The following is a 23,467-nucleotide window of genomic DNA, read 5'->3' on the forward strand; positions in this document are numbered from 1 at the left end:
CTCCTGATCCAATTAAAATGACATGCTGTATTTCTACAAGGGGTGGATTGGTGGATTGGATTGCGAAGCTTGTGAATGAGCTTTGCTTAGAACATTCTCTTTCTCTTCATTTTGACTGATAATGAATCGGATGTGTGCTGTGATTATGGCTTCTAGTGGAGCCTGTCATTCATTTGTGACGTCTGCAGAATCCTGGTCTGCCTGTCCCCGTGAAATGAAAAGAAGACATGCGGAGATCTCTGTCTTTCCCTATCTCTCATGAATACCAATTTGTTACATCACATGGCACTCTCCTACATAGCTCTTTATTAATTGTTACATTCTCTGGGGATCATATGTAATAAATTATATGCTTCCATTAAGCTAGACAAAATGGCAAGAAGTGCTATTCCCAAGCCATTGATGTCAGTCATGCTGAGGAGGCCCAAGCCTTACCCAAACCACCTTTTCATCTGTCAAGACAGTTCTGCTTTTCCTTCTGCTACAGCATTTATTTATCTTCTTATGAGTTGCTTTTTCTTACTATGATTTGGGGATTGCACTTGCTACTTACCATATATATAAATCCACCAAAGCTACCCCACTTCAGAATTAGAATCTTGTTTCTCCTGACAATCTCTCCCCCCACTCCCCTTTATTCATTTATCACATTACGCAGGCAAATTACCTTGAGCTATCTGCTGATATTTAATAAGGTGACGAGAGCAATTTTTCAAGTAGGCATGGTTTTTCAGTCCTTTTCTCCCCAAAAGTATATGCACAAAGTACTTTATCGGTTCCCATTGTTTTGCTCGCCAGCTCCTAGTTTATCATTATTGCGGTGTCAGTGTTACATGATAATCCTTATTTCCATTCTGCATTGTAACTCTCATCAAGCCTTAGGGTCAGGATAAGAAATGCATTAATCATGCTCTCACCAGAACCTGACAAATCCTCTTTAATTTGGATCTGCTTCTGTTGTATTTGGTTTGTATTTAAGGGTGGGGGCAGGAGGGTAAGATAGAAAGGATTGAGAGACACAATTATACAAGCAGAATTTAAAAGAGAGAGAGAAAAAATCACCTACCAAGCCACTTTTAGAGCTCTTTATTATCATAATTGTATTTGAAATTATGTTACATTTGTTGATCCTTCTGCTTAGACATGATGTAAAACTGAATGGGGGTGATGGATAATAGGATAGAACAAATGCTTGAATTCTTGCCCAATTTTCTTCAACTTTAAGAAATACAAATTCATGTGATTGGTGTGGATATTGTTTCTTTTTATTTCTACAGCATCGAAGGGCCCAGGAGAAAGAAAATTAGAACATGGGACTTCAAAATGATTGTATTACAAAGAGTTCTCTCAATATCAGAGAATGTCTATGCTTGAACACTATTTTCTTTCACTATGTTTCAACGGACATATCTGGACCCTTCGGTTCACCTACTGAGCACTGATATAATAGATTAGCCATGATAATTGGAGCCTCCTGGTTCAGAGGCATTATCCCACTGTACAGCAGATGCTAAGGGTCAGTAATACTATTTGAATTAATCACATTTTTAATCTTTTCAAATTTAACTATTTTCTTTTCAGTCTGGCTATTCAAATCAGCCTGAACTATTAATGGGTGTTCTCCTCCCAATTCTTATTGTAGCTGTCTCAGTTTTTCCAACTTGTCTCTGATAACATTTGGAGAAAGCTCAGATGATGCTCCCAACCTAGTTGTTTACTCTAGAATAGCGACACTCATTCCACTCATTTTTTTGGTTTTTTGCAAGGTATCTGCATGATGTCATCTTCAATTTCTCTTATTTGCCTCATGTTTCTTCCATCTCTTTTTGAGTCTGCAGAAAATCTGACTTTTGGCAGGGGTGGGGGGGACAAGAACAGAATAACACTTACCACAGATATGAATTTTTTCTAGTGCTACTCTTCCAAGGCTAAAAAGCCTCTACCAGGCTTTTTAGGGATGGAGGCTAGAGAGCTGAGTCAGATAGAAGTGACAAGGGATGATGTTCTAAACTGTCTGGAAAAACTGAAAGCTAACAAATCACCAGGGCCGGATGGCATCCATCCAAGAGTCCTCAAAGAACTCAAATGTGAAATTGCCAACCTCCTTGCTAAAATATTTAACTTATTCCTGAAATCGGGCTCTGTACCAGAGGACTGGAGAGTAGCAAATGTAACACCGATTTTCAAGAAGGGATCCAGGGGCGATCCGGGAAATTACAGGCCAGTTAGCCTAATGTCCGTTCCAGGCAAATTGATGGAAAGCATCCTCAAGGATAAAATTGTAAAGCACCTAGAAGAACAGGCCCTGCTGGGAGAGAACCAGCATGGCTTCCGCAAAGGTAAATCTTGCCTCACCAACCTTTTGGACTTCTTTGAGAGTAACGAGTGTGTGGATAAAGGTGATCCAGTTGACATAGTCTATCTGGACTTCCAAAAAGCTTTTGACAAAGTTCCTCATCAAAGACTCCTGAGGAAACTTAGCTGTCATGGGATAAAGGGACAAGTACATGTGTGGATTGCTAACTGGTTGAAAGACAAGAAACAAAAGGTAGGTATAAATGGAGAGTTTTCACAATGGAGGGAAGTAAGATTGGGGTCCCCCAGGGATATGTACTGGGACCGGTGCTTTTTAATTTATTCATAAATGATCTAGAAGCAGGGGTAAGCAGCGATGTGGCCAAATTTGCAGATGATACCAAACTCTTCTGGGTAGTGAAATCCAAAACGGATTGTGAGCAGCTCCAAAAGGATCTCTCCAAACTGGGGGAGTGGGCGACAAAATGGCAAATGCGGTTCAATGTTAGCAAGTGTAAAGTGATGCACATTGGGACAAAAAAACCCCAACTTCAAGTATATGCTGTTAGGATCTGAGCTGTCGGTGATGGACCAGGAGAGGGATCTTGGGGTTGTGGTGGACAGCTCGTTGAAAGTGTCAACTCAATGTGCAGCAGCTGTGAAAAAGGCCAATTTAATGCTAGGAATCATTAGAAAGGGGATTGAAAATAAAACGGCTAACATTATAATGCCCTTATACAAAACTATGGTGCGACCACACTTGGAGTACTGCATACAATTCTGGTCACCACATCTTAAAAAGGACATTGTTGAACTGGAGAAGGTACAGAAGAGGGCAACCAAGATGATCAGGGGCCTAGAGCACCTTTCTTATGAGGCAAGACTACAACACCTGGGGCTTTTTAGTTTAGAAAAAAGACGACTGTGGAGAGACATGATAGAGGTCTATAAAATCATGCATGGTGTGGAGAAAGTGGAGAGAGAGAAATTCTTTTCCCTCTTGCACAACACTAGAACCAGGGGTCACTCCATGAAACTGATTGCCAGGAGGTCTAGGACCAACAAACTGAAGTACTTTTTCACACAACGCATGATCCACTTGTGGAACTCTCTGCCACAGGATGTGGTGACATCCAACAACCTGGATGGCTTTAAGAGGGGTTTGGATGACTTCATGGAGGAGAGGTCTATCAATGGCTACTAGTCGGAGGGCTGTGGGTCACCTCCAGCCTCAAAGGCGGGATGCCTCTGAGTACCAGTTGTAGGGGAGTAATGGCAGGAGAGAGGGCAAGCCCTCAACTCCTGTCTGTGGCTTCCAGTGGCATCTGTGCGAAACAGGGCCACTGTGCAAAACAGGATGCTGGACTAGATGGGCCTTGGGCCTGATCCAGCAGGGCTGTTCTTATGTTCTTATGTTATGTTCCAACTTTTTAAAGAGACATCATTTTGACATGTGCAGTGCTGTTGTAAGGAGAGAGATCTAACCCTATAGCCACAATTCTTCACTTGCGTAAATGAACACCATTACTATTTTCTGTTACCACCATTGCAAGGTTTTGCTTTATGTATCAACTGTTTGACATAGTGCAAGAGGTAGACTTGCATAATTGCATAATGTAGGGTTGTAACAAATAGCGGATTTAAGCCTAGCCTTTGTCTCAAGGCAAACCCATGTGGGGGAAAGAAAAATGCTGCATCATTCCCTCCGTGTTTGCTCAACAAAGGCTATTCTTTTGGTAATCACTGCCACCACACCCAAATTATTACAGAGTTTGCTCCCCCGCCACCCCAGATTTGGGTGAAAGTCCAGGGAACTCTCCTCCTCTTACCAATGGAAAAATACAAAAAACCCTGCATGTGAAGCTTCCATGTGGTGAGAGAACTTGGTAGGTTGCTGAACAATTAACATTGAGGCATGTTTGCACCAGAGTAAAACCCCTTTTTCCTGAGTTAAAAATCCACTCAGAGGCAGGTGAAATATACAGAACAAAAAGAGAAAAACTTTATTCAAAATACTACAGAGTGCTTCAGTCTGAGGCTCTCTCACCTTTGAGTTACAGGTAAAAAGAAATACTAAGTACTTTACAAGATTACTTCCAAAGAACATCCTGCTGATATTTGGAGTGTCACACTTTAAAATCATAGTTACCCAGTTGCAAAGATAATTCAAAAAGCACCCCCAGTTGCAATGAACCTTTAAAAGCAGCTTTACAGGGTACATAGACTTCTACTCAGCCCTAGATGGGGAAAAAGGGCTCAGGTTCAGTTCCTCTTAGTTACGTTATAGACAAAAACACTATAGACTCGTTGTAAGGATTTGCGAAAGCACAAATTCAAAAGAAATCTAATGCAGGCTACCTAACACACGGTTCCCTGGCTAAACCTTTCCCTGAAGCCAAAGTCCTTGGCTTCCTTTTCTGTTGATTGGTTGATAGATTGATTGATTAACTGCCATCAAGTCAATGTCGACTCTTAGCGACCACATAGATAGATTCTCCCCAGGATGATCTGTCTTCAACTTGGCCTTTAAGGTCTCTCATTGTGCATTCATTGCTGTTGTAATTGAGTCCATCCACCTTGCTGCTGGTCGTCGTCCTCTTTTTCCTTCAACTTTCCCCAGCATTATAGCCTTCTCAAGGGAGCTGGGTTTTTGCATAATATGTCTGAAGTATGATAGTTTGAACCTGGTCATTTGTGCCTCTAGTGAAAATTCTGGATTGATTTGTTCTGTGATCCATGTGTTTGTTTTCCTGGCTGTCCATGGTATCCTCAAAAGTCTTTTCCAGCACCAAAGTTCAAAAGTATCAATGCTTTTTCTATCTTGCTTCTTTGAAGTCCAGCTTTCACATCCATAGAGTGTCATGGGAAAAACCATTGTCCATACAATTCTAATCTATGTAGGTGTAGGCATGTCACAGCATTTAAATATCCCTTCCAGGGCCTTAATTTCAACCCTACCAAGTGCTAGTCTATGGTGTATTTCTTGACAGCTGGATCCTTTACAGCTTACCCTTGCACTCATCTCAAACTCCAGGAGATAATTCAAGTTTCCTACAATCTTGTCTCTCAAGGATCTGCAGATGTCCTTCCCTGGGAGAGGTCTCCAGGCCATGGAAACTGTTGGCCATGAGGCTGCCAGACTTCATGGCTGGTGCTCACGAAGCCTGCTTCCTGTCTTCTCTCATTGCCCTTCTGGCTCCTTCTGAGCACAAAGACCCCCTTCACTTCCTCCTGCCAGATGCTCTAGGTCCTGTTCACTGTGTGCTGAGTGGCTGATCCCTAGAAGTCACTGCCTGTCAGTCAGGACAGGGTTCACTTCCAGTTCACTCTTTAGGGTAAGGGAGGGGGTGATTGCTACAAAGGTAGATTTAAGGCTTCCAGGAGCTACTTTTTTTTTTTTTTTTTTGGCCGGAGCTTTGATAGCAACCAACACAAAATAGCGGAGTAAAAATGTGGAGCCAGTCACAGAATGGTAGCGTGTATAAAAATTCACATTGACAGAATAGAAGTTTTTTAAACCAAAGCCCCTGAATTCCAGGATAATTTTGCTGCAGGAGAGGAGGGAGCAGGAGAGGCTACATTTTGGGGGAAGAAACTGGATGGAAATTAGTGGGAGAGAAAGTAAAAGCAACCCTGATCACTTAAAGAGTCTCTCTCTCTCTCTCTCTCTCTCTCTCTCTCCTCCATGCCCCCAGTTTGACAGCCAATGAGATATTTTGTGTGTGTGTGTGTGTGTGTGTGTGTGTGTGTGTGTGTACACACATCTATCTATCTTCTGGCTAGCTACTTCACAGCTCCTGGCTAGCTACTTCAGATAAGCCTGGGAAGTATCAGTTGCTAGTGGGCTACCTAATATATGCCTCTGCTATAATGCATTGTGGTTTTAACTAAAAAATATTGAAATAATGCTTAATTCTGATTAATCTTACTTTGTGTAAGATTAATTTGCCCAGGGCAAATTAGCCAGTGCATGGCCTCCTTCCGGTTAATTCTAATGGGGGTTAAAATAGCTGGGCCTGGGGTGGTCGCCCTGCTTGCCACGCCCTAAGGACAGCCCTGGTCTTTAAAAAGGTGTGGCGGGTGTGTGTGTAGCGGGGGGGGGAGGGGCAGTGATGAGTTGCTCTGAGAAAGCATGCAGCTGAGTAATCCCCAGTTTCATTCTGTGGAGGAACCAAGAAGAAATGGCAGTGAGAGAAGCGGAGCAGAAGGATGCCTGAGGGGGCAGGAATGTCTCTTTTCCACTCTTCTTTTCTTTGATGCTCTGGTGCATCATTGTCAGTCAAGGCAACCCCTGTGTTCATCAGCTTGTGCACCTTTCTCTCACTCTCTTTGCTAGGGGTGTGCATAAAACACATTTTGCATTCCATTCTGAGCCCGGAACGGAACACAAAATGTGTGGAACATTCCACTGGAACAACCGGTTGAGCCAATTGTTCTGACGAAATGGCCTCATTTTGTTGGAATGTTCTGACCCTTTCCGAGCACCATTTGTAAACCACCCAGAGACGTAAGTTTTGGGCAGTATAAAAATGTTTTAATAAAATAAATTTTAATAAATGGATTTCAAAATGGTGCTCTTCTGGCCTCTGCACATGCGCAGCAGCCATTTCTGTGGTGGTGCTAACCACACAAATGGCCACCGTGTGTCTGCAGAGGCCAAAAGAGTGCCATTTGGGATTCCAAAATGTCACTCGTAACGGGTCAGAACCTTTTGCCTCGGAACAGGTTGTTCCATTCCGAGCTCAAAACACCCTTTTAAGGATGTTCTGTTTTGCGCTTGGGACACTTGAAACAGCCCGTTTCAAGGTGGAATGTTCCAAACACGGAACATTCCACACATCCTTACCCTTTGCTCATAGAAATAGTTCAGGCTTTGCAGTTTGATGCCATATAACCTTGTTGTGTCTTCTTTTGCACGGAATCCTAGCTATAGTACTATCCATGGCTCGGTCGGTACAGTTGGATCTCTCATATATAATCTATGGATATATGATTCCAAAACTATTTAGAGTTAGAAGAGAGATTGGGGGCCTTCTGGTTGGGATGTGCATGAATCTGTTCGGAGTTCTATTTGTAGAATGCCCAACAGGTTCGGAACCCCCACATTTGAACTGGTTCAAACGCAGGTGAGGGGATCCTTTAAAGTGTGGGGAAGGTGCTCTTACCTCCCCTGCCATACTTCCCCCTCCGGTGCTGCTGTAAAAACTGCTGGTACGAGGAAGCTGTATTCCCTCTTCCTGGTCCGTGTAATATCAGAAGTGATGGGTGTGTGCGGGCACCACTCCTTAAAGGAGCCCCTGCCTGCCTCCCAGGTGTGCATAGAACCAGTTCCGTGCACACCCCTACCTTCTAGTCCAATCCACAACTCAGTGTAGGAAGCATTCAGCACCTCGGACAGATGGCTGTCCACCCTCAGAAAATCTTGAGAGGATGAGAGACCACCACTGCATGAGGCAGACTGTTCCACTGTCAAACAGCTCGTACAGTTACATAATTCTTCCTTGTAGTCTGCTTCTTTATAAATTCTTTGTAATTTCAATCAGTTGGTTCTGACTGAACCAGCGAACAAGTCTGCTCCTCTTCCTGCATCACAGCACTTCATATATTTGAGGGCTGATATCATATCCCATCTTAGTCTTCTCCAGTCTAAACATACCCAGCTCCTTCAGCTGTTCCTCATAGGACTTTTTCTCCAGACCCTCTCACCATCTTTCTTGTCCTCCAGACTTGTTTCGGTTTGTCAGTGTCTTTTTAAAAAGGCAGTGCCCAGAATTGGACACAATGGTTGGCATCTTGACTAACAAAGAGTGTTGTCAGTAGGGTCAGTGGGGAGCCAGCATAGCATAGTGGTTAGAGTGTTGGGCTAGGACCCAGAAGACCCAAATTCAAATCTGCATTCAACCATGAAACTCATGGGCCAGTCATGTATCTCTCAGCCTAACCTACCTCACAGGGTTGTTGTGAGGATAAAAATAATCATGTAAACCGCTCTTTGGAGAAAGAGCAGGATATAAATGTAAAAAATAAAATAAAATAAATCCAGTGGAAGTCCTTTTGCAACTCCTCCAGTCTTCTTGCACTTGCCCTGTGCTAATGCCTCCAAATTCCTATGTTCTGGAAGTCCCCTGTAAGAGCAGAAATATGCTACTGAAGGTCAGTGATGTGTTTCTGTTCTTACAGAACACTTCCAGAATGCAAGCAGTGTTCAAAAGTAAGTATTAGTGCTCCTGCACAACAACGCAAGCACAAGAGGGCTGGGGGAATTCTGCGAAGGCTCCCACTGCATCCTTGCTTCATTTGTCAGCATGTCAGCCAGGATTCCGAGTGACGTCTGACCAGCGTGGAATAGAGTGGAACGATTACTTCCTGTGAACTCATCCAGCACATTTATGTTTGGGAAAGGTTATCCACATCTTCGGCAGCAGGAAACAAGTGCACTTTATAGAAAGTTCTGAATGAGGATTAAACAGTGGCTCAAATTGGCATTAAGAGCTTAACATATGTTAGATAATCAAATACCTTGCATGAGATTTTTAGGTTTTAGCTGCTGTTTGTTAAAGTTGTAAACCGCCCTGAGATTTTATATGGGGTGGTATATAAATGTGTTAAATATATAAATAAATATTGAGTTCATTTTCATCTTGAGTTCATTTTCTTGGGGGGAGGGCTGACATCTGCTTCCAGATTAACTTGGCTCATCTTCTTGCTACAACAAACTAGTCAGAGCAGGGGCATAACTATAACTGAGCAGATGGGTTCAAAGAACCCAGGCCTCCCCCCTCCTGAGGGCCCCCTCCTTAATTTCTTCATTATCTCCCTCACTCCGAGGGCCCACCAGTGAGAGGAGTGAACACAGGCCTCATAGGAACATAGGAAACTGCCATATACTGAGTCAGACCATTGGTCTATCGAGCTCAGTATTGTCTTCACAGACTGGCAGCGGCTTCTCCAAGGTTGCAGGCAGGAATCTCTCTCAGCCCTAGCTTGGAGAAGCCAGGGAGGGAACTTGAAACCTTCTGCTCTTCCCAGAGTGGCTTCATCCCCTGAGGGGGAATATCTTGCAGTGCTCACACATCAAGTCTCCCATTCAGATGCAACCAGGGCAGACCTTGCTTAGCTATGGGGACGAGTCATGCTTGCTACCACAAGACCAGCTCTCCTCTCCTATTCCCTAGCTATGCCCCTGAGTCAGCTCACGCACAGTGTTCCGATGGTGGTGAGATCCACACTGGGGCTGCTGCAGACTCATAAGGCATCCCAAAAACACTGTTCATAAGGAGCACTTGCACAAGCAGTGCTACGGCAGCTGTCCCATTTGCTGCAAAGGGAATCACTGCAGTGGCACAACTTGCACAGCCTCTCATTCTCGAGTGCTTCAGGGCTGCCTTACGAGTCTGCAGCAGCTCCAGCGCAGATTGCACCCTCGCCGGAACACTGCACATTATGTCAGCCACTGAAATTAATAGTCATAACATGGGCCAAGTCTGGGGTACAGAGCCTTCCATCTGCATAAACTCAGGGTTTTCCTATTGCATGTACAGAGTGCTCCATTCTTGTAGAAGCGAACCAGGAAACCACTGGGCTTCCAGATCCTCACATACTTGCCAGAGCTGCTCAGCTATGACTTTTTATACTGCACATCTAGGCAAAATTAGGCATCCCTCAGTCCCATGTTGTATCCTACTTTTCTTAGGATTTTTCTCTGAGCTACTTTTACCTGGAGACAGCTTGTTGCTGAGAATCCCTTGGTTTTTTTTTTTTTTTAAAGGAGAATGTGAAGATAAGGTCAGTCAAAAGTCACAATCCAGAGACACACGTAACTAGCTAGTTCCAGATGCAGGGAAGGGCTTTTGACTTATTGTTCCAGCAGTCGACCTCCAAACCACCTCACAAGCCACTTTTAAACCTCAGAAGAGTTTCAAAGCCAAACAAAGCAATGTGGAGTTCAAAGAAAAGCACTAGCCCTGCTGTTCAAACTAAAACAGGTCAACCATCTGTCTGGATATTCCCAACCTTTAGTTGTGTCTAAATCTTGGCTCTGGCTTGTGAATAGGTCCTAGATTTCAAAAGGCAGGTCTGTTAGGCATCAAGCCATCATCCACAGTTATATCAGTTCACATAATGAGCTACAGTTCATTCAAGTGATTAACATAATCATATTATTCAGTTAGATGAAACGTATCGATGGCTTAAAAACTATATTCAAATTCATGAAGGATATATGTAGCAAAAATCAGTGTGATCATTTGAACCCACACCATGAATATCTATGTTGTGTCCCGAGATGAATCTGAGATTCCTGCCTCAGCATGGGTTCACAGGATCATGCTAATGTTAGTTACCGACTTTGATTTTAGAATGGAATGACTGCGTGAACCAGGCCAGAATGTTTTTGGGTAAATTACTGTACCTGCATAAGTGAACCTGGATACAGGCCCTTCAAACACATGATACAGTTAGCAGATGTATTGTTCTACCGGTGCACGACATAACATATGAATAACTGTACCTTGTACAGATCCGTGCACACTGTGCACTCATTGAATGAGTGCTCAACATATGGTTTGAATAGGGCTTTGGGCTGATCTTCTCATGTTTGTATTTTAATTATTTTGGAATTCCCTTTCCTTCCTCCTGCCATTCCCTAATTTTCCTGCCATTTCCTTACTGTGTCCTAGGCCATATTCCTCCTAATTCTTTCTTAACACATAAGAGATCAGTTGGCTTCCTAAATCTTACATTTGTTGCTCCTGGCTATAGGCTTTTGATCTGATATTTCTTCCTTCATATCTTTGCCTCCTTTCTCTATAAGATATTTAATTGCTTCATTTATCACTACTCTGCATTATTTTTCTGTCATATTCAAGACCTACATTTAAGGGGTTTTTTGCAGGAGGGAAGCTATTGCTAAGTTCTTTCATGGCAAATATAATTTTGACTAGGTTCCAATATTACTATCATTTTACAGAATAGGACTGCTGAGCATTATTAGCTGGTATCATGTCATAAAGAAGCAATTCAGAAGCCTAAACAATTTCTAAAAGGAGCTCATGAGTTTTATCATTTTCAGATAAGCATTCAAAATGAGATTTACATAGCTCTGGCAAACACTCCCTGTTGTTCAATGTATGCATGCAGGGGGAGAGAGAGTGTGATGGCGGCCGCAAGTCCCACACTATCTGTGTGCCCAACAGCTATGTGTACAGTAGAATACTTGCACAGGGGCTAATGGATATAGGCTTAACTCATGAGATCTGTGCACTGCATTTTTGTATATTATCCCTACATTTCACAGTGCTCAGTGCTTTGAAAGAAAAACAGTACTGTAGAAAAAAGAAATGGAACTTTGCAGAGCTTTATAATTAAAATCAAAACACATAAAATAGGTTAAAGGTAGACTTAGAGATTGTAATCCACTCAGCACTGCTTCCAGGCAAACTGTGTTGAAATGAATGAAATTGTAAATGGCTGGGATATAAGGAGTTAATCTTCTGATGTAAATGACCTCATAATTAGTTGTCTGTCATCACCTTGTGGTAATAGCAGTGGCGTATCGGGGGGAAACGGCGCCCAGGGCTGGCTGGCCCTGAAATAGCGCCCCCCCGGCCCCCACATACCTGGTGGCGGCGCGGCGCCCCCCAGGCGGCAGATCGCCGGCGTTGGCGGCGATGCGGCGGTGTTGGTGATGGCCTGTAGCGGGCCGAGCGGCGGCATGGTGGATCACCCGCCGAGGACTACTGCAGAGCGGCGCCGAGCCTGCCTGCTGAACCGGCGCCACTCTGCAGTAGTCCTCGGCGGGCGATCCGCCGTGCCGCCGCTCGGCCCACTACAGGCCATGCCAACGCCTCGGGCGACCCGCTGCGCCGCCGCTCGGCCCACTACAGGCCATGCCAACGCCGCAGGCGACCCGCTGCGCCGCCGCTCGGCCTGCTACAGGCCATCGCCAACGCCGCCACACGCACGCCGCCACACTTGGCGGGCGATCCAGGGGGGTGCGGGGGGAAGTCACTTTTTGGTGCCCCCCACATGACCCGCCAGGGTGGCACCCTGGGCACGTGCCCCCCCCCCGTCCACTATAATTACGCCGCTGGGTAATAGGTCCAGCAGGAGCCCTGTGTAATGCCAGTTATGATTTTAAAAAAATTTTTAAATGCTGAAACTGCACATATTTTTAAAGTCAGAATGCTTGGACAAATCCAACCTTTCTGGTCACATGTGTCTAACTGAAAAATCCTGGAAAGGTTCCTGGGAGCCTTGCACTATGAAAAACCTGTATATGCACTGGACCAATCTGACATTTTTAAAAGTATATATATTGGGATCTCCTATACAGAGGCGTAACGGGGGAAAACGGCGCCCAGGGCAAGTTCTGCCCCTGAAATTGCACCCCCGCCCCCCCACATACTTGCACCCTGGCCGGACTCCGCAGCGGTGGCGGGCGGCGGCGGATCACGCGGCGGCGGCGGGCGGCGGCGGATCGTGTGCCCCATGGCTTGTGGCACACAGTGGCGAGTGACTGAGTGAGTGTGGCAGTGGCAGGCGGCGGTGGATCGCGCGGCGGCGGTGGGAGGCGGCGGGAGTGAGCGCGGCAGTGGCGGGCGGCGGCAGGAGTGAGAGTGGAGGTGGCGGGCGGCGGAGGATCGCCGAGTGTGCAGAGCAACGCCGAGGCCTGCCGTCTGGCCCGGTGTCGCTTCCCAACTGCAAGGCGCGCCTGCGCAGTTCATTCTATGGGAAGCGACGCCGGGCCAGACGGCAGGCCTCGGCGTCACTCTGCGCACTCGGCGATCCGCCGCCACCCTGCCCGCTTCTGCCGTGCTCACTTCCGCCGCTGCCCACCACTGCCGCGCTCACTCGGTCACTCCCACGCCACCACTGTGTGCCACAAGCCATGGGGCACACGATCCGCCGCTGCCCGCCACCGCCGCACGATCCGCCGCCCGCCACCGCCGCGTGATCTGGGGGGGATGGGGGGCTGTGGCACTTTTTGGCGCCCCCCACGTGGCCCAACAAAGTGGCGCCCAGGGCACGTGCCCTGCCTGCCCCCCCTATCGTTACACCCCTGCTCCTATACTCCTTTTTAAAATGTGAGGGGGATGTTTATTTGTTACTTTGGAAGCAGCCATGATTTTTATACAGCTCAGTTTAAGAACATTGGTTTCTGGGGTTTAAGTGAGGCCAGAGAAGGCTCTTCTCAAGATAAATGGAGATGAAAATCAAAGGGGAAGTTGGCTTGGGGAGGAATGATCCCATCTCTTCAAAAGTTCTTCATAAATTTCCATCAGCTACAGAAAAGAACTGAAGCGAGGGCATCTTTGATACCAACTGTACTTGTATGCCTTCACTAGAGCAATTACATGTATGTTATATACATGCATTTAATAGGCTAAGATTAGAGATAGAGAAGAATTTTGGAAATGGGCGTGTGTGTGTGTGTGTGTTCGAATTTGGAAATCCCCCAAACCATTGCAAGCTAAGCCTGAACCCTGCCTCTCCAAACTGGACTTTGGCTAATAATATTTTCTCATGTGCAAACCCAGAAGGAATAAAGAAACACTAGCTGACCCCACATACAGCATCTGTGCGCTCTTTGGGGCCGGTGGTTAACTCTTCCCCTGACCTTCTGCCCCTGTCTCTGCTTCCAGGACCAGCTGCCTCTCCTCCCCACCACCACTTCTGCCCCACCCCACTTTCTTTCCCTCCTCCTGGGCCTTGCCTCTGCGGCCGGGCCTGCCGCCACCTCTGGCCTCCGTGGCCGGGCCCACCGCTGCTGTGGCAACCAATCCTCCTGGGTGCGCCTCAGCCAATCAGGCGCATCCGCTGCCCAGCCAATCAGCTGGGTGCTGGGACACACATTCCTAGGCACACCCAGAAGAATTATATAGACAAGTGAATGTTGGCCCGTTGAATAACGGGCGCTAGTAACGGGGCTCCTGGCCCCCCGCCGCCATTCCCCCTCCCTCCGCCATCCGCCCCCCCTACCTTTAAGGGCCAAATCGGCCCAGGCACTTGCCCCCGCCAGGCCGGGGAGACGGAGGCCGGGACCGGGGGCGGAGCGGAGGCCATGTAACTTTTAAAAAAAAATTGCTCCCGCGGCCGCCGCCGCCAACCACCCACCCTTCCTCCCAGCTGCCGAGTCCCCCTTACCCTGGCCGACTGCTGTCGGCCGTAGACAGCCCTCAATTTAAGAGGCAGAGAGGAGCTCGCAAGCAGAGCTCCTCTCTGTGTAAAGCCTCTTGCCGAACTGCCGCTTTGGGCGCTTGCGTCCCTTGCGTCCAAAGCGGCAGTTCGGCAAGAGGCTTTGCACAGAGAGGAGCTCTGCTTGCGAGCTCCTCTCTGCCTCTTAAATTGAGGGCTGTCTACGGCCGACAGCAGTCGGCCAGGGTAAGGGGGACTCGGCAGCTGGGAGGGAGGGTGGGCGGTCGGCGGTGGCGGCCGCGGGAGCAATTTTTTTTAAAAGTTACATGGCCTCCGCTCCACCCCCGGCCTCTATCTCTTTCGGCCGAGGCGGCGGCCGCCGCCTCGGTCACTCTCCCCCGCTGCCGCTTCTCCGGCTTCTTCGGGGCGGCCGCTTCTGGCCGCCCAAGATGGCTGCCGGGTGCCAGCGATCGTGTCTCCCTTGCCCTGCTTCGCGCATGCCCAGAACAGGGCAGGGAGGCACGGACACACGCTTGGTGTCCGTCCACGGACGGACACCAAGCGTTTTATTAGAGAGGATGGTTTCTAGGGCTAAACTGCTGAGGCTTACTTCAAAGCTGTTCCTCATTCTGCACTTAAGACTTCTAAGCATGCCAAAAGTCTCAATTCTTTTCATTCCTTCATTTATAGAAAGAATGAGAAAAATACCTCTCCATTTCCCCAGAATTCTCATCAATAATTGAAGGTCAGTTTTCATTGCAGAAAACTGGGAATTCATGAAGAGCTTTCAGTTTTGGCATTTTTTCTGCGCCCCCACCCTGATTTGGTATATTTGGGAAAGGAGGAAACCTGGAAGATAGGATGACTGGTGATGAAAGAGGATCTTCTCTTCATCACCACTGAGGTGATGAAGAGAGCACTTGAGGTCGTTCCCATGACATTAGTTGCCTTGGTTACTCCAAGCAGTTCATGTCATCTGGAGCACTGGGAGCCCTCTACTCCTGGATGCTCAAGGCCTGGGTAGCCCACCGTTTCTACCTGGCTTTTTTTTTTACTGAGGTAGAATGAACCAACCATTTTGCAATTTTGCCATTATGGACAGCGAGCTGTGGGGAAGGAGTGGCTGTGCCGAGCAGAGCGGCTGAGAGCAGCTGCTCCACTGCTCATGTGGGGCACACTGGGATGCAGGAGGACTTCCTCCTCCTGATCCCACCTCAGGACTCTGCTGTGGCACTGCTTGTTTGAGTGCAGCACTTAGCGGATCTTGAGATGGCTGCCACTCATTTGGTGGGGGGAGGGGGAGGCTGTAGCTCCTGAGTAGCTCCCCAGCCCTCCTCAGTCCCTCTTTCAAGGTTGTGAGATTGACCTCGATCTGTCTTTCATAGCTTTTCGGGGGAGGAATCTTCAAAAAGGCTCCCAAAGCCCCATCTTATTCCAAATCAAATTGTGAACTATGAGGAGGATTTTGCCATGACTGAGAAGGTAACTAGAACATCCAACTATTATCTCCACCTCTGAAATAAGGAGCTACTTTTCAGTGCTCACTGCAGAAGTGAGAAGAGAAAGGTACAGGGAAAGTGACAAAAATGACCAGCAGCCTTAGAGAAGAACTTATTTAATCTGCCCGCCTTAGGACATTACCAACAAGAAGGACAGCGACTAACTGCTAATTGCTAGTGTGGTGTTTTTTTTAAAAAAATGTTATTTATATACATTTAATTTTCAAATGTGTTGGGGTCTAGGAATGAAAGATGATAAACATGTTGTACATACATATGTGTATTCACACAAACAAGCACACAAAGGTTAAGATACAGAATTCAGATGAACAAACCACAATCTAACCACTTCAATATAAAGCTTAGAATCAGGCTCTGACGTCCAAACCCTAGGTTTTGCTGAAGTCAGCTTGAGCTACCTGAATGATAAGCCCTTTTATCATCTGTCTGACTCACTATAGTCTGGATTGCAAAGGCTGATTTGTGGAAACTCAGTGGAATTACTGTGCATCCTAGTGTGAAATTGAAATCAATGGGTAGCACCAGATGCTACGCTCACATTAACTAATCCTATACTCATAGTCTAATGTTTGGTAATTTCTCCCTTCCCTCTGCTGATCCTGAAGTATGTCCCAGAAAGCTGCTGAGATACGATCCTACCCATCTCTGGCAATTTTCAAAAAACTCCTGAAACCCCATCTTTTTGCCCTAGCTTTCTCAGCTTCCTAATTTTTTAGGTTTTAATCTCTGGTTTATTTTTAAATTTTTAAATTGTTTTAAGTTTTTTGTCTATGTTTTTAACTTGTTTTATGCTATTGTTAACCGCCTAGAGCTGAAAGTTTGGGGCGGCGTACAAATCTGAGAAACAAACAAACAAACAAACAAATAAAAAATTTTATCATGAGGCAGCATTTGTATGGATGCTTCCCTATGGCTTTAATCCAGAGAAAGTTGGTTGCACTAATGGCATGTAAATAATGGAACTTAAGTTACATATTCCATTGATTTCAATAGGATTTAAATATGACATTTTTTCTGGATCAGGACCTATCCTATATAATAAAAGGCTAAGTGAGTGGCCGTGGCTTTGGAACGTTGGGGATCTGCGTCCCTGCCTCCCTGGGCTGTTCTGGGCCTGCGCGAAGCGCAGGCCCAGAAGAGCCCAAGGGACACAGGACTGCAGACACCAGTGTCCCACAGCCACGGGCGGCCATTAGCCGGTGTGTGGCGGCGGGGGAAAGTGGCCGAGGCGGCAGCGGAGCCGCCGCCTCAGCCATGAGCTGCGGCACGGCGAGAGGAGGCCAAGGCAACCAGAAGCGGCCGCCCTGAAAAAGGCGAGGGCAATGGCGGCGGGGGAAGACCGAGACGGGGGACAGGGAAGCTGGGCGAGGTGGCGGCGAAGCCGCCAACGAGGCCCCCGCCCGCTCACAGCCGCCGCCGCCGCCTGCTCACCCGCCCTCCCAGCTGCCCAAAATCACCTTCCCCGCTCCCCCCCAAAAAAGATTAAGGGCCAAAATGGCCCATGAGAAGGTCGCCGCCCCCGCCTATCACCCTCCCAGCTGTTGAAGACCACCTTACCCGCTCCAGCCCGAGGGAAAAGAGAGGAGCTCACGAGCAGAGCTCCTCTCTGTGCTAAGTCACTGCTCAAACTGCCGCTATGGACGCAAAGGACGCCTATTGCGTCCATTGCGACAGTATAGGCAGCAGCTTAACACAGAGAATAGCTCTGTTTCCGAGTTCCTCTCTTCTCCTTCGGGCTGGAGCGGGTAAGGTGGGCTCCGGCAGCTGGGTGCGCGGGAGGGCGATAGGCGGGGGCGGCCACCTTCTCATGGGCCATTTTGGCCGTTATTCATCCACACACACACCCCCCAAAAAAGTAAAAGCAAAATAAGGAAGAACAAAAACAGAGAACAACAACAAAACAAAAAACAAAAAGAGAGAGGGGACAAGGGGGGGGGGAAGAGACAGAAAGAGAGAGAGAGAGACAGAAAAGACGGGATAGAAAGCTAGCGCCCGTTATCATAACGGGCTTAAAAATACTAGTTATTCTATAATTCTGTTGAAACGTTACTTTGTATTCAATTAAAACAATTTATTATGAAGAATTATGCTACAATTTCCTGAAAACTTAATTGCATAATCATACATCTGTCTCATCTTTGCCCAGTGTTCTACACTGTTTATATTGAAAATTGACCATTTCTGAGAGATTGTAAAGAAAGAGCCATTCTGCTGTGGCAAAGTGGTTGTTTAAATCTGCTATAAGAACATCTCTAGAACTGAGCTGAAAAGGAAATCTTCATGGAAATACATCTTATTCTGGGACCTTTGACAAATGGGGCAACATCAGAGGATCATGCACATAGGAAACGGTCATCATCGTAATTTGAAAGTGGTGCTCTTCTACTTCCTTAGAAACAAGAAGAATTGTCTGCAGAGGGAGTAATTAGGGGGAATCCAAGCTGTAAATATTTACTTAATTAATATCTTATCAATTATTAAGAGCTCTCAGAGCTGGAACATATTTATTGATATTCATATGACTAAAACACTCACAAAAGTGAACACTTGTTTGTGAATGACAGGCCCCCACAGAAAACTAATGGGAGAAATGAGGGTGGTGGTGGTTTCCAAATAAATAGAGCAAGCATCCTGAAGGCTTAAGTCCCTCAAACTCAATTAGGAATAGAAATCAAAGGGTGGTAAAGCATAGGCAAGAATTAATCAGAGAAATGCAGAGAACAAGAACAACAAAAATCAAGTGCAAAGAAACCTATTCCAAACAGTGAGATCACACAAAAGAAAAGAAAAGAAAAGAAAGAAGAGGAGATCAAATAGCATCCATAGGTATATTTCAGAAAAATATAAGATCTGATGCACCTCACAGAAAGGCATTGCCATTTTCAGTGACACCATAATTGCACACTATGCCCAAATGATACCTCAAAATGAAGACAACAGTAGAAACACAGGGACAGGTTTTCAAATGTTATCACAGGGATTTACATAAGAAATCTACATGCCAAACTACAAGATGTGGCTATTTTAATTAGTTGCCTGAAAAGTGGAAAACAATACTAAAGGAAGGCTTGAATCATGGTGTTAATGAGATTCAAACAATATAGATATGATGGACTCCAGATAAAAGACAAATGCTGGTATCTCTGCATTTTAATCAGGCAGATCACAGTTTTTGATGAACATGCCTAAGGGATTGTTCTGTGCTTTGCTTCCAGAGTGAGTGAAAGGAAACAAAATGAGCAGTTTTATACCACACAGTTAGTGACAGATGATGCACTCTTTGGGATTAATGATAGAAAAATGGGGATAATGATCTTCACCCCAGTTTAATAAAGTGCTTGCAGCAAATTACCTGAAAACTGTAATTGAGATGGTTTAGATCTCCCTGTTCGGGATGGAGTTACACTCCCCTGAAAAATCAGGTACATAGTTTGGGAATACTCCTGGATCCCAAACTCTCTCTGATTTCTCAGGTTGAGGCAGTGTCCAGGAGTGCTTTTTATCAGCTTCAGCTGATATGTCGGCTGCATCCATTCTGGAGGCAAATGACCTTAACACAATAGTGCATATGTTGGTAACTTCCAGGCTTGACTACTGCAATGCACTCTACATGGGGCTGCCTTTGTACATAGTCTGGAAACTACAATTGGCACAGAATGAGGCAGCCAGACCACCCGAAGGGACCATATAACTTCTTGCACAACCTCTGGGACAACCTCATATAACCTCGGGGACAACCCAAAGGGACCATATAACACCCATTTTAAAAGAACTGCACTGGCTATCAACATGTTTCTGGGTGAAATACAAAGTGCCACTTAATACCTACAAAGACCTTAACAGCTTGAATCCAGGGTACTTAAGAGAGCGCCTTCTCTGCATTGAATCCTGTCATTTATTGCAATCTTCTGGAGAGGTCTTGTTACAATTGCCCCTGTCCCGTTTGGTGGCAATTTGGGACCAAGCCATCTCTGTGGTTGGCCCGGGGCTTTGGAATATGTTCCCTGTCAACAAAAAGAGCATCTCTTCCTCTGTTTGCTTTTAGGAAAACCCTCAAGATGCACCTGTTTTTGCAGGTGTTTAACTGAAATTTATTTTAAACTGTTTAATTTTGTTTTTATTACTGTTTTACTATATACTAGCCGACCCGCACAGAACATCTGTGCACTCTTTGGGGCCGGCTGTTCCCCCCCATCCTGTCCCACTCTCTCTTTCCCCCTCCCTCCTGCCCCTCCCCCTCTATTTCCCCCTCCCCCCCCACCCCACTCTCGACACAGTGACAGGCTGCCCCTTAGTTGGCCAGACCGGGCGGCAGCGGCTGCCACCTCCTCATCCAGCAGCCGATCGGCCAGCCGAGGCTGCTGCCTCCTTACGCCCGCCGCTGCCTCCTTGCTCGGGACGCCCTGCCTCCTTCGCCTCCCAGTGGCCAGCCAAGGCTGCCTCCTCCTCCTTTACCAGGATGGCCAGGCCAGGCCGTCCTGCCGCCTTCACCTCCCAGTGGCCGGCTGGTTGCCTCCTCCTCCTCACCCAGGACAGCCTGGCCAGGCCAGACTGTCCCACTGCCACCTTCTCTGGCCGTTTTGCGCAGGCCTGCCTCCGCCATTTTTTGTTTCCCCTGAACTCTTGCGGCTCACCCAAGCCTGGCCGGAACTCTCACAACACAAGAGTTCCGCTGCCCAATTCCTAAGGACACACATGCTGGCTAAGAGACATAAGTATATAGATTGTAAAATTTTAACTGTTTTTACTCTATCTATCTATCTATCTATCTATCTATCTATTTATTCAATCACTAGACTGCCCTTCCAAAAATGGCTCAGAGTGGTTTACACAGAGAAATAACAAATAAATAAGATGGATCCCTGTCCCCAAAGGACTCACAATCTAAAAAGAAACATGAGATAGACACCAGCAACAGTCACTGGAGGTACTGTATTGTGTTTTAAATTTTGCACACTGCCTAGAGATGTACACATCAGGTAGTATAAAAATATTAGATAGATAGATAGATAGATAGATAGATAGATAGATAGATAGATAGATAGATAGATAGATAGATAGATAGATAGATGTGGTAGCAAGGCAAAATATTATCCCAATGAAAGCAAAGGGCCCTTATTTAAAATCGCTAAGAGTTGGGTTCTATTAATTTCTATTTGCTGTATGAATAATAGTTTCTCTTGCAAAGTCATAACCTGTGTAATCTCAGCTAAGATAGCAAGGGCAACATTTTGGTAAGACAGACTTGACCTGATCCAATGGCCCATGTGTGATCAGATTTGTAAACAAATCTCTTGTGTGCATAGGCTGCCTCTTCATTTTAGTGGAGTGATCAGATGATGATCCGTGTCTGTAAAGAAAAGTGTACACAAATCTGCCTCCTCCATTGGAATAAGATAATGAGAACTGTAGCATCTTATATTTACCATGAAAAAGCACATCAGTATATACAGTATCCTGCTTGATCATAACATGGATTATCTCCATGCTTCTCAGTGAGGAGTAATAGCAATAGCAGTAGCAGTAGCACTTACATTTATATACCGCTTTATAGCCGGAGCTCTCTAAGCGGTTTACAATGATTTAGCATATTGCCCCCAACATTCTGGGTACAATGATTTAGCATATTGCCCCCAACATTCTGGGTCTGAGTAAGAAGGCTCTATTTACTAGTGCAATATACATTCCAGAGTTCTATAGTCAAGATTACTGACTGCCAGACTGTCATAACCTGCAGTGTAACAATAATGTTTCTGGCCTGCTGGGGCAACTGCCCACATAAAAGCCTGTCCCAGAGATGCTGGCCAAGAAGACTCTTGCACAGCTAACTAAAACAATGAAGCTATTCCCACGACCAGGGGAGCCCAATTCCTCCTGGTCGTCTGCTACAACAGGAACTGCGTGGCTCCCGGCAGCAAACTACCAAAATCACCCCTCCCCTTAAACAAGTATAGCGATGTGAGCGCTCCGCTAACCCCGTTTAGTTGGTCGTGTGCTGCCACGGCACAGCTCTGTGCTGTGGCAATACATGAGGAGAACCCTGCCGGGAAGCTAAAACAAGCCTCCTGGCCCTGGGGGTCTCTCCTGCTTGAGCGGGGCATCCTGGAACTTCCAGGGGCCAGCTGGCCCCTGATCCCTGCCGCCTCTGCCGGCTCCATGATGGAGCCAGCAATCGCTGATCTAGCCGCCCAGGGATGGCTCCCTGCCTGTGTGTAGGGAGAGCGGGCTAAGCCCGTCCTCCCTGCACTAACCCTAACGGGTTGGTTAGCTTGTGTGAAGCACCTCACTGTGTTCCCATTTATGCCATGCTACTTCCATTGGAAACAATAGCTGACATGGTACACAGCATCATGCATCTCCCCATTGCCCCAAATGGGGAAAACTTCAGAAGCACTGCTAGCACAGTCACCCAATCTTAATAGCTTGAAGGCTGCCTTCCAAGTCTGTAGAAACCCTGGGGCACAAAGCACTTCGATTGTGCAGGAGTGCTGGGTTAGGTAGTTGTGCAAGAGTGCTCTTGCGCAACATCACTGGGGCTGGCTTCTGCATTCACAGCAGCCACAGTGGGTCAGGAATGCCGATGATACTGTGTGCATCATATTGACCACTAGCATGCTTACCTGGGCCTCTGAATGTCATGCACAGCCTGATGAATTATTGCCTACCTGTAAGAGCTGCAGCATGACAGAGGGTTAGAGTTTTCTGTAATCATATGAAACCCCACCATACTCCGCTTTCTGACTGGAGGGACAGGACCATAACCCCCGTTCATAAACATTTATGTATTATTGATTTATTCCTTCATAAATGCTGTTACTTTGTAGCATCTGGGAACAGTTTGCTCATCTTTGAAAACAAAAGGGTAATGGACAGCAAGAAATAAGAATATGACTGAGGGCTTTTATTGTTCTCGTAAGCAGGGGGAGGAGGAAGAGGAGGGTCTTTTGCTATCTTCTGTTCTTTGGCTTTTGTTTTTATGAAAAGATCCTCTGCCTCAGGGGTCTGCAGACTCTTCTGTGAAAATCAAGTCCAGAAGGAGAAGGCAGCAAAACAGTCGAGCAGCCTTTCAGCTGGTGGTTGCTGAGGTGGTGGCTGGTAGCAGCAGTTGCTGCTGTTACTCTTCCGTTTTGTTGCCAGACCAAATAGGCACCCCTGTAGGAAGTGAAGAGAGCTTGAAATCTCCCAGTGCTTGACCCCTCAGATGCAGCTCCCTTTTTTCTTCGCAGTGACAGTGATAGCGGCTCCACTTGGCACATGCATGTGCGCAAACAACCACCGCCATCTCCTTCACCACCTCCTCCTTTCTTGCCTGATGTGGCACATTGAGTCAGGTGGCAGCAGGTGTTGCCACTACAAAGGAGGAGGAGGAGGAGGAGGGAGATACTGAGGAAGACAGTGGTTGTGACTCATAGAGGTGGGCGGCAGCTTGCAGAGAGAGGCAGGTGAGGTGCTGGGGGGCACTTTCTTCCCATAATCTGCTCCTTGAGGTGACTGCCTCACCTCACCTCATGGAAGCA

This window comes from Hemicordylus capensis, chromosome 2 (assembly GCF_027244095.1).
Source record: "Hemicordylus capensis ecotype Gifberg chromosome 2, rHemCap1.1.pri, whole genome shotgun sequence".
In the NCBI taxonomy this organism is placed as follows: domain Eukaryota; kingdom Metazoa; phylum Chordata; class Lepidosauria; order Squamata; family Cordylidae; genus Hemicordylus; species Hemicordylus capensis.